The 11,200-nt window shown below is 41.0% G+C and overlaps 1 pseudogene; it reads right to left on the bottom strand.

The window, feature by feature from the left end:
- Positions 1–9,307: 9,307 nt before the first annotated feature.
- On the bottom strand, positions 9,308–10,877 carry LOC148183388 (uncharacterized; annotated as a pseudogene).
- Between the last annotated feature and the right edge of the window lie 323 nt (positions 10,878–11,200).

Genomic DNA, 11,200 nt, shown 5'->3' with positions numbered 1-11,200 from the left:
TTCCAATCTTCTGTGGAACAAAGTTCTGCTGAAATATTAGGGTGCAAACTGCTTGTTAAATTCGGTTCAAGAAGGTTACTGGCAATTGTAATGGTGGAGGCTTTCTCATAACGAGATTTTTCTGTTTTCCTACATCTTATCTTAATTTCCTCACCAACTGTTCCTGTTAGCATTCTAAGCCAATCCTTTTGATCCCACTCCCAGTCACCCGGGCGGTACACTTCAGAGTTATGCAATACTACGATTGCTAGATTTTGCTGATGGTCTCCAGGGTGGTGTCCTATGGCATAGTTGCTGGTGACTGCTTCAGACCACGGCCACTCAGTCGAGTTTTGGCCATGATATTGTGGCAGGATGAAAAGAAGGATTAGTAGTGTTATCATGGCTTATTCAATTTTCATATCCCTCGGAGTTCTTCTGTGAAAGTAAAAGAAACAACAGATTCTGCCACATTGGGGCAGGAGATTAAAATGAAGGAATTATCCAGCGTGTGTTTATATGATGCTCCTTCCTCAGGGCATCAGATGCTACCCACGTGTTGAAAGACCCCCGAGCTGTTCACCAGTCTTCACAGAAGTAATTGTGAATGCCGTTTATTTCTATCTTTAGCACACCTTTTATAGGGTTCTACAGGGTCTGCGGGCAGAGCAAGCTACTATTGGCTAGTACACACAAGTTTACATTCTTATCCTTGTACACAGGAACATTGTTTTACTTTCTACAGGCAAGTTTCAAGGATTTTAGCCTTTAATATTGCGACTTATCCCAGAGGCTGGTTTGTGCAGACAGACCTTTACCAATATATAAAATACAGCAACAATTCCCCCTTTCTCTTTTTGCACAAACCAGGCTTTGGATAAGATAACACACAACTTAGACTGTCATCTCAATTAACATTAGAAGTAAAGTCCGTCCCCCTTCTAGCACAAGAGACCTTAACCATCCGGTGATGCCCCAGCTGGCGAACCAGCTTCCAATGGGGTCACTATCTTCTTTCAGGGCATGTAACCCATCCTGTAGCTGTTGTAGTTGCTTATGGATGGAAGCTGAATGATCAGTAAGATCCAAGCAGCACATGCCTTCAAACTCTTCACCACCATGTCCTTGTGCTAAGAGCAAAAAGTTAATTGCAGCTCGATTTCATAATACTGCATGACACACTACTCACATCGGCTGAAAGCTCACTTAACATCGTGGATGTTAAGTTCAATCCTTCCTTAGTCTAGCAAGCGAGCCTTTTTAGAGTTGCTAGGCCTTAATTCATTCAGGCTTCGCTTTGACTGTTTGATGTTTTTCATTTTGCTAGTTACATTCAACAACTGATGTAAACTTGGGTGGAACAAAGTGAGTTTCCCAAGATAACAGGGTCCTCTATGGATTAGCAGGAATCTAATTCCATGCTCTATCTCCACAGATGAGGAAGATGGAACTAGGTAATCGCTTTGGTAATTGTCCTATGAGATTGCACCACAAATAAAGGCTTTACTTTCAATGGTAGTAACAAGATCAGCTATAGGGCTGAATGCAGCTCAGTGCTACATTACTTTGTTAGAATGACTTTTTGTCGGGTTCAAACATTATCCATCCACCTGAGGTATTGGTGGAACTTAACAAATCTAATTCTTCTGAGGGTTGTAACATTGAGTACTTTGGTAATTTTTGCTTGCCAACAGGCTTCAAGTAGTCTTAATGTGAAGCCAACAGTGCAACTGCACTCTTGCAGCATTGCCAATCGATTCAGTTGAGTCTCATTACTAATTAAACCTTTAAATGCTGGAGGATCCCATTCAGGGACTCCCATGAGACAGGTGCGAAAGGATCTCCAGGTGTGGCTAGGCTCAAACACATTGACCTTTGGCCAGTTCAATGTGCCAGAGTGACCCATATGTTCTGTCACTTTTGGATATTAGTTAGCAGACAGTTGGTCGGGACTATACACATCACAATTACCATAAGCAGTTGGTTCCATGTAAATGACATCATATTTGCAAACTCACAGCTAAAACTTTAACGTTAAATGAACTTTCAAAGATGCTTACACTACCTCTTGAAGGGGGAATACTTATACTTTATACTAATATAACAATTACTACACAGGCTAAACTCTATCTTAGACTATTATCTAACTATTTTTAACACACGTGCTCTGGTATATATGTAGTCTAAGCGTGAAAGCAATTTGCTGAAAGGGTAAACACACAACTACAATTTGCTTTATATACAGTTAAATGGAGTCTCTACACATCTTAGATCTTCTACAGAATTTCTCTAACACGATTCAGTCCTGGAACGTTCACTGCTCCCGTGATGTCAGCTGGCAGCTGATCGGTGACTGAGGGCTTTGATGTTCAGGTTGTTTTTCAGATCCTTCTAAATCTTAAAACAAAGGATACCTGAAAAATTGGTAGAGACACAACATCATAATAACAACATAAAATTTCTGTTGGCAACTGTCTGTATAGTGTTCAGACACAACTGTGTCCTGACAGGTCTACTTCTGATCTACGTCTGGAGTACCAAGGCTGTGTGGTGACTTCTCTTCACTGGATCTCATGTGTTCAGAGGCACACAGTCTGGTCAGATGGACAGGTGACCTTTTTGAACCTGCCAACAAAACACAGACACTTCTCTCCTTGAAGTTAATCAATTACACTAATCAAATGCTTTTAGGGCATCCATTTCCCCCGTTTTCTTAAAAAAAAATAAAATGAGATGCACTTCTGTTATAAACATCAACATCAACACAAAACCATATACACAATTAAGAACTTATACCAGTTAAAAATACATTAAATCATAAACATAATTAATAATATATGTAATATAAAACTACTATTAATTACTAAAACACTGCACCAGCATCCCATAGTTAGCAAACAAACAGAAACAAAAAAAGATCAGTGAAGGATTGGATAATCATCTCCGGAAATGATTCTCCAAGCCCACTTCAAAATTGATCCAGCTGTCATATTAATAGGGTCAAATTGCTGAGTCAAAAAGTGACTCAAATACTGATTTGGTACAGAAAACATCTGGATCTGTTGGCAAACATTTCATCCAGGTAAAGTCAAGGCTTGGCCAGGGCCTGGCTTTAAACTGGAAAGATGCCTCTTAACTCATTTCTAAAACAAGGTTCTCAATAGTAGCAGCTATGAGATGCTTACAGCACAGCAAACTGTTAAAATGCATTTGTACAAATCAAATTATCAGAAGCCTTAGGTACCAGACCAATTAAACCATGCAGCAGTTGGTTTAATCTGAAGCCTCCCCCATGGCAGCTGATCTTCAACAATGATACATCTTCTTAAAATTCTGGAAACACTGAAAAATAAGAAAGCTATAACAAACAAAAACTGCAGAGATTGCAACAACCAATAGAACTCCCAGTGAAGTCAAGGGTGTCACAGACTGCATTCACGTCCATCCACAAACAGGTGTTCACCAGTGTTCCATCACTGCTGTTTCAGTTGTGGCTGTCTTCATATCTCTAGGAAAATAACTATACTTTGCAGTTTAAACAAGTGTCTCCAATAAAACATAAAACAATCTAAATTAAACAATATTTAAACCTAACAATAATTATTTATGACAAAAGGAAATAACAAACTTAACCTTAAAAGAATATCTAAGTTAGAAAACTTAACTTAAAAACATTCAAGCCTAAACATTATAAAACTTGACTATCCTTAATTCTATTAACACTTAATCTATATTAAATAAAAACATAACTTAATCTTATTCTGTTACTACAAAAATGCAGCTAAAATTTTGATATATACCTTTCAAACACAATATAACAATAGCATGGATTCACTATAAAGATTATAAAAATGTAACAAATACATCACAATTCTATGTCATCTAACTTTAAGAATAACCCACAATAACTGCAAATGTTACTAAAAATACTCATTCATAACAGAAATTTGCCTAGTATATGCTTAAATTGGTTAGGATTTAAAAGTGTAGTTTTTCTAGAGAAAAACCACAACAACATGGGATTTGGCGAGCTGCCATCCAGCTTTTGTAGCACTTTTCAGAAGCATCAAGTCCAATTTTTAAACTAAAATCCAAAATCCAAATTGGTATATATGCAGTTATATGTGTTTTATATAACAAAAGGACTCACATTAAAATTACCTTATTAAAACTGTGGGAAAAACAAGCAAATGGATAATATATACTTTAACTTAACTTTGTCTTGTGCAGTAAAGTTCTCTTAACTAATTATTTTTTAAACCACAAATCTCTTCTGTAGATAACATTAATTGGAAGGTTTTCCTACAAGCTGTAAATCACACCATATTTTAACCTTGGGTTCTAAAACCAATTATTGCAAGGCAACTTCTGTTAAACACTTTTTCTCTCTCTTTTTTTTTTTTTTTTTTCACTTTCAAAGAATCACAATAAATTCTCTAGTAAAACTCTAAAAACTGCAATTGCATAAACTCATAATTACTTAAAACACAGAATTAACTCTACAATGGTATATAAAAGCATTTTGAAAACCCAATAAATCACAACTTTTTAACAAACTGGGTATAATCCCGATGCTTTTTCTTAGAGAGGGAGCTGGGCGGGGTTTGACTGCCCGCCCTGCTGCTGCTCTCTGCTGCTCTTATCTTTCTTCACATTCTCCATATACTCTCGCAGAGAAGAAAAACGGAGAGAAAGAAAAGAAAACCTCACAAAGTTAACTCTAACAAATGCAGTTTTTTCTCTCAATCTCTCTTGTTGTTCGCAGATAGAGGAAAAAAAGGCATGATTTTACAGAAGCAGGCAATGCTACACGAAAAGTCTCTCACGGCCAGGTGCTAACAGCGGCGATCATTGCAGCTTATCAGCGTGGCCTTGGAACTTTTCTTGCGCTGCTTCTACCCCCGGGGGTGCCTTTGTTCTCTGCACCCACCTTGCTCCCCCATGTTCCCCTGGTTCGGGTGGAAACCAATCTAAATTTGGCTTCTTTTCTTCCAGGGTGGTAAAGATGGAACTTAAATAAGATTGTAATGTTAAAAGCAACTCCAAAAATGAAGCAAATATTTCTGGATGTATCACATCCTGCCATAACTGAACAGATTCTGTTCGTTGTTTCAGCGTTCGCTGTGGAACTTTTTTTTTTTTCTCATTATTTTCTTCTCTTTGACTCTCCCTCCCTCTCTCCATGGGCAGCATAGATAGGAGTGCTCGCCCAGCAGTGGGAGGTGAAGGCATCTGCCGCTGTGACGCAGGTAGAATTACGGAGCTCACAGCCTCAGTATATCTTGCTTTTCTGATTTTAAGTTATTAATTACAGTCTGCCAAGTTCGACCGAGAGACACAGTGTCCTTGCTCTTTTCCGTAATTGCCGTTTCCCATATCAGAGCCGATATATCAGTCCGTTCTTGCACCGCAAAAAGCAGTGTGAGCACTGCAAATGCCCATGACAATTAGCCCATATAATGAGCATATTCAGGTCCTTTTCCCAGGCTGCTTTGCCTCGTTTAACGAGGATGCTATGAAGCAGTTTATCTGCCGCCGCAAATTCCACATCCATGCTGACAGCAACCCGCAAGGGGGAAGGTTGCGACCCTTCTACCACGCCCTTGCCTGCCTGGGCCCCCCCCAGCAGCCTGACTTTCCACGTCCTACCGCTCAGTGTCTCACCGCGCTCAGGCTGCCTATCCGGTGCCGATCCAAGCCCGCGACGTCTAATGCCCAGATCCACTCCGCTGACTCCAAAGCCCCTCTGCCCGCAGGGGTGTCCTTGGTCGGAGCGCCAGATGTTGAAAGACCCCCGAGCTGTTCACCAGTCTTCACAGAAGTAATTGTGAATGCCGTTTATTTCTATCTTTAGCACACCTTTTATAGGGTTCTACAGGGTCTGCGGGCAGAGCAAGCTACTATTGGCTAGTACACACAAGTTTACATTCTTATCCTTGTACACAGGAACATTGTTTTACTTTCTACAGGCAAGTTTCAAGGATTTTAGCCTTTAATATTGCGACTTATCCCAGAGGCTGGTTTGTGCAGACAGACCTTTACCAATATATAAAATACAGCAACACCCACGCATACTTATTCAAGGGAACTTTCAGTATCAGTGGCACTTCCCCTACTGTGGGGAGGTCCACCAAAACTGGCTGACCAGGGTAGTGTGCTGGATTCTTAGAATCATCTGGCCCCCATGATGCAGGGATGACGCTAGGAGCTTTTGGGCAAAAGGCAGTGATTTTGGGACACCCGTTCACCCCCCATCTATCATTTACAGTTTTGACAGCTTTCCATAATCGAATATCCCAATTCCCTTCATGTGGTTTCAGGAGTCACTTAAGGAGATCATTGGTTCTTTCTACAATCCCGTTAGCTTGAGGGTAGTAAGGGGTGTGAAAAGTCCATTTAATTCCCTCATCCTTTGCCCAATCTTGCACAACTTTAGCAGTGAAGTGAGAACCATTATCAGATTGAATCTCTTGTGGTTTTGGAAAAATTCCAAACCATCCCTGCAAAGCCTTAACAGTGTTGTCACCAGTGGCTCTGTTAAAAGCATCAGCCTGGACTAACCCGGACACAATTTCTACCCCTACCAGCACAAAGTGTTTACCTCTGGGCTGTTTGAAAGGGCCGATATAATCGACTTGCCATGCATCCCAAAGTCCTTTGCCTGTTCTTAAATGCAAAGGGTCATCTTTCAGAGCGTGTCTTTCCAGCCGTTTGCGGCATTGCTCACAGGCTGATATACATGTTCTGCACATTTCTCTGGTAACAGGCCACCCACGAGCAAAAGCTTCTTTATACAAATCCTTTACACCTGTGTGTTGTCTTTTTACATGCAGCCACTCTAATAAGTGATCCCAGTCATCTGTAACAAGTTCCTCCTTTAGAGGACTTATTCTTGCTAGTTCATCAACTGCATTGTTCAAGTTACCAGCTAAATCTCCATTTGTTTGATGTGAAGCCACGCATCCTACAGCAAAATTTCCTTGGGTTGCAATACTTAAAATTTCTTGCCATTTTTCCTTCTGCCACACTGGAATCCTATTTACTTCCCAATCATTTTGTTGCCAAAAAGAGAGCCACTCTGTGCATCCCTTAAACACAGCATAGGAGTCAGTGTAAATATAAACTACAGAGTTATTCTGTGCCTCACGTTTGAAAACGCTCCAAACAGCTATTAATTCACCCACTTGAGCACTACCTTCTCCTTCAGTAACTATTTGTTCACCTGAGGAAGTGTGGAGAGCTACTGCCCGGTACTTCCATACCTTCCCTTCTCGCTTGGCAGAAGCATCAGTGAACCAAGAGTTTGTTGATTTTTCGGGGGAAAAAGGAGGGGCTACCTTAATTACAGAAACAGGTTTTTCATGGCCATCAGCCAAGCTCTCAGTTTCTTGTATGGCCAGATTTTTTATAGCTCCTTCAGTTATTGAAAAGATGTTACAGTAATGTTCGATCTGGGCATACCATTTTCTTACTGAAGCCCTCTGTGCCACCCCGTCAGGGGGAGGAGTCCCAGTAGTGACTGTTTTTATAACTTTAAAAGGGCCTCTCAGCACTATGGGTTGTTGTCGTGTAATTTTCTCCACTTCTATGAGAGCTATGCTAACCACAAACAGTCCCTTTTCCCAGGTAGTGTATCTCTTCTCAGCATCTTTAAAGCCACGGGAGAAAAATCCAACAGGTCTTGTAGGGCCTTCTGGACCCCGTTGCCATATGTGAACTGACAGTGCTGAAGCAGCAAACCCCCATTCTACTTGGAAAGGATCTGTGGGATGTATGGGGCCCAGTGCTTGATAGGCTATTGCTTCAAAGATTAATAATTGCAATGTCTCTTCTTGGGAAGGGGTCCATTCCCATTGCATCCCTTTTCTTAACAAATCATAAAGGGGTCTGGCAATTATTGAAAAATCTGGGATGTGTTTTCTCCAAAACACTAACAAGCCTAAAGCTTGTTGAAGTTCTTTCTTGGATTCAGGCATTTTAATCTGATCTAGTGTGGTTAGGGTATCAGGTGGGATACATGTCATACCTCCCTTCCACCAGATTCCCAAAAACTTCACCTCTTGTGATGGTCTCTGAATTTTTTCTGAGGGGATTTGTAGGTCAAGGCTTTCTAGGTGAGATATTATTTTTTGCTGAACCTCCCCCACTACTTCCTTTTCCTCTCCCCCCACAAGAATGTCATCGATGTATTGATAAACAGCTATATCCTCAGGCTTGGATATCTTTTCTAATTCTTGTGCCAAAGCATAGTGTGCTAAGGTGGGAGAGTGTTTGTACCCTTGTGGTAATCTAGTGAAGGTGTATTGCTAACCATCCCAAGTAAAAGCAAAACGGTCCATGTCCTCTGGCTGTATAGGTATCATAAAGAACATGTCTTTGACATCTATAGTTGCCATGACTGAGTGAGCTTTTTCTTGAATTGATATTATTAATTCAGCTAAATTTGGAACCGCTGCAGTGAGGGGATCTGTGTTGGCATTTAGCCTGCGAAAGTCAATGGTAAGTCTCCACTTTCCATTAGGTTTCCGCACTGGCCACACTGGAGAGTTAAAAGGGGAATGAGTGTTAACTATTACCCCTTGATCTCGTAAATCCTGAATTACAGTTCTGATACCTTCCTTGGCACCAGAAGGGAGAGGATATTGTTTAACATTAGTGATTTTCCTGTGCGGCAGGGGAGGTGCTACTTGGAGCAAGTTAATGTTAAGATGTGATGTGCCAAAAGACCACAATAGGCCGTCCTGATCTTCCCACTGCCTTCCAGCCAAAACATCCATGCCCAACAAATCATTTGGGATATCTCCAAGCACTACTTTGATAGTTAATTGTTCTTCCTCTCCAGGTAATAAAATTTTTACAAAAGCTATTTTCATAGCTTCTGAAGTTCCCAAAGCATTCAGGACACAATATCTTTTCTTTATTGGAACAATTCCACATTTTTGGGCAGTTGCATTTGTTAATGCAGAAATTTGGGCTCCAGTGTCTATTACAAAAGTGACCAGTGTTCACTTGGGACAAACTATTGCTGTTATTAATAAATCTCCAGTTTGTTGATTGCAGGTGAGCTGTCGAAGATATATCCAATTGCCCCCCCATCTCTATGCTCACCTTCAATTAGAGACAGGGGTTCAAGTTTCCCTGCTTCTGAAAATTTTTCAATTCCATTGCTAAACTTTGGGGTTGTTTCTGCTCCTTATCCAGAGCTTGTGAGTGATTTTGCTTTGACCCACTGTTCAGAAACGGTGATTGTTTCTGCTCACTGTCCAGAACCTGTGAGTGATGTTGCTTTGGCCCACTACCCAGATACTGTGCATAAGGCTGTGTTGGCTCACTGCCTGGAGTAGGTGGAGGGGAAGGTGGAGCGCTTGGTACAATGGGGCTGGAATCCTGCCACCGAGAAACCAGTTTACTTAATTTTTCAAATGGTAGGTTATCCATTAACTCCTTTGGTATCCCCTTTTTCAGCCCTAAGTTCCACCAATACTGTCAGCTAGAAATTTGCCTACCCTTTTCTGTTTTTATGTTGGGAGGGGCAATGTGCCTAACACCCTTTGTTCTTTCTAGCTTTTCCTCTGGGGTTTTTACAGGACCATATTTTCTGTTATAGTTTAGTAACTCTTCTGCAACTTCACTCCATGTCCAAATTTTGTGATTTCCAGCAGCTAAGTTGAGTTGTGAGTTCGTATGTGGTGAAGGATTGGTGTACAGAGAAAACCCAGGATCAGATCTACTTTTATTATTTGGGTTTTCCAGGAGCCTGTCCAGTCGTTCTATTTGGCTTATGGCAGCTATCGTTTTCTGGAGAAGGATAGCGGTGGGTTTAAGCGATTCTGGAAGGCCACGAATTAAAGGGGTCATAATTTCAGCCTTCACAGGTAACAACATTGGTGATTCAGAACCAACAATTAATTTTCTTTCATGAATCAGTTGTAGACAAGCTGCCTTATGAATGTTTTCTAGAATTTGATCTGGGGAGCCGGTTAGAGCTACAGGATCTCCCCTTTCCAGGGGATTAAGTCCCCCTGCCCAATATGCAGCTCGCTGTGTTAGGGACCATGGGTTGCGGTTATCTCCTGTTGTTAAGAAAACACCATGTCCCCAATAACCACTTGCTTCTTGTTCAGATAATCGAATTTGATCTCCCCCTGTGAGAGACACTCGAAATACATATTTTGTCTCTGACTCGTGAGGGAGATGCCCCTACTCCTTTTTCAACTTAGGCAATTCAGTAGCAGTGTACGGGATTTCTTCAGTGTACATACAGTGTATGTGGATCAATATCTTCATCATTGATATGATTATATTCTGTTTTAATCAAAGGTCTTATTTGGGAGCAACAGTTTTCACCACAATTTTTTACCAAATGTAATTCTGCTTGAGGATATATGTGATTTATCTGAGGAGTTTCTTTTTCCAGCAACTCCTTAAAGGAATCAGCACACTGTGAATTTTTGGCACACTCCTCACTCAGAGCAGTTCGTAAGAAATGAATTTCATTTTGCAAACTTTCAACTAAATTTTGTAGGGATTGTATAATTACATTCTCTTCCTGCCTTCGTCTCGTGCGAGCCTCCACAGCTGACGTAAGGCAAGCTCCCAATACAGAACAAATTATGGTTTTATTATGGCCAATTTTGAATTTTGCCTCATGTTGCAGGGAGCAAATTCTATCAGTTACATTTTCCAGGTTGAACCAATTATTTTGAGCCCATTCTTCCCCGGCTGGGGAGGGCTTAGCATTGTGTTTTGCTAACAAAGCAATGAATGCAGTTTTATCTTTTATACTAGAGTTTTCAGATTGTTCACTCATCTTTGTGTGTGAAGGGCCCAGTACTACTACAGGGAGGTAAGACTTAAGTTACTCACAAACGCAGCCTTTGCCACGTCACCCTTCGCATCCCTGTATGGATGAAGAGACCAAATCTGCTTGGGAGGCACCCCTTTATGTTAAAATTCAAGTTGTCTCTTCACTACACCAAGCAGTCAAAATTCATCAAAAACACATAACAGTACACAGAACCACTACAGGGAGGTAAAACTCAGTCACACTACATCAGACGCAGCCAACGCTGCGTTCCCCCCTGCCGTGGGTGGAGAGACCAAATCTGCTTGGGAGGCACCCCTTTATCTTAAAATTCAGGTTGTCACTCCGCTACACCAAGCAGTCAGCATATAAAAAAAACAGTAAGTCCCACCTTTTGTACTCAAAGATCCCTTGTAA

This window comes from Pseudopodoces humilis, chromosome 12 (assembly GCF_049639895.1).
Source record: "Pseudopodoces humilis isolate 2021_Gansu_Grassland_sample_001 chromosome 12, ASM4963989v1, whole genome shotgun sequence".
Lineage (NCBI taxonomy): Eukaryota > Metazoa > Chordata > Aves > Passeriformes > Paridae > Pseudopodoces > Pseudopodoces humilis.
Note: the sequence above shows the minus strand (reverse complement) of the source record. Positions and strands in the feature narration are given on the sequence as shown.